This window comes from Mustelus asterias, chromosome 10 (assembly GCF_964213995.1).
Source record: "Mustelus asterias chromosome 10, sMusAst1.hap1.1, whole genome shotgun sequence".
In the NCBI taxonomy this organism is placed as follows: domain Eukaryota; kingdom Metazoa; phylum Chordata; class Chondrichthyes; order Carcharhiniformes; family Triakidae; genus Mustelus; species Mustelus asterias.
The window spans coordinates 11682007-11683403 of record NC_135810.1 but is presented as its reverse complement, the minus strand read 5'-3'; positions in this window follow the sequence as shown (position 1 = coordinate 11683403).

Genomic DNA, 1397 nt, shown 5'->3' with positions numbered 1-1397 from the left:
TATTGAATATATATATATATTTATGTAAAGACACGTTGCTGGGGTTAACGCTTCCAGATTATACACTATATCAGCTGGGACTGCCGACATCACCTGCTGATCATATCAGGAAACCTAAAGTGATGTGATATTGACCATCCCACCAAGCAGTCAGTGCCTCTGGTAAGAAGGTATTGCGGCCAGCAGTGACCTATTTCTAGATGGGACCCACCAGAGTGGACTAATAGGCGGAAAACTTGGAACTGCTGTTGACAGATTAAAGTTTACTCAGAGATACTCTCCCAGTTTGTTTAAACCCCTGCTGTTGCACAGTGGGACAAGCTCACAATACTGTCCCCAAACTTTCCAAGAGAGGAATGCACTTTAAAAAAATAATATGTATCAAGTTCAAAGCAGAGTCAATGCTTCTTTTGTTCCCGTGTGTGTCTTGTCCTTTAAACAAAGCTTCAGACCAAATTGTATGCCAGATTAAACAGGTGATTCTAACCTGTTTTGCTGTCAATTTCACATTGATATGTATCTATTCATCTGTAGCGTCGATTGATACCATCTCACACACATGTAACTTGGAACAAGAAATTGTTGCACACCATTCCTTGGAAAGGCCTGCAACTACCCCCCCCCCCCCCACCCCTTTGCCAAGCGCCCCCCCCCCCCCCCAAACACACACACGCACACACACCTTCTAAACAGACAAGCCTAACTTTAACGTGAGTACCTGTTACAGGAAACCCAGAATCGCACACATGCTACAGTAATAAGCCGTGGAACCTTTTCACAGGATATTCTCTCTGCTTTTTTTTCCCTCTCTCATCTCAATTCAAGTCCTTCCCAAGGTTTAATCTTACAAAACGATTCAGGGCATTATCTCGCCCTTGGGTAATTATTAGTCACATTAGTTTCAAGGGAGATAGGGTGCAACTGGCAAAAAAGAACTTGCTCTATTTTCTCTGCAACTAAACAAGAGGTTTTCATCGATAAATATTTCAATATAGAAAGACATTGAGTATACCCGCACTTACATGGTGTGTTCTGAAATAACAAGCTGTACCAGATGGCTGCTTGTGCTTTTACACCACCCATTAATAGTTTTACTTTGATCTTTTTATGCTTTAGAATATAAGGCACATCACTGGGTTCTTATATGTACATTGTACTGTGCTCTTTAATGATCCATATCAATTTAAAAGAGAGTCTTGCTGTATCACATGTTGCAAGGGCAACATTTACAACACCCACATTGATATTTCATTCTTTGCCCTCATCAGGTTTCTGTTGATTTAAAGTAATTGAACCAGCTTCCGTGTTTTTTTTTCCCTCTGTAAGCTAACTTTTGCAAAAACAGATTGAATTCATATTTGAAAGAAACATTCGAGTTAAAGTAATACTTTTCGACT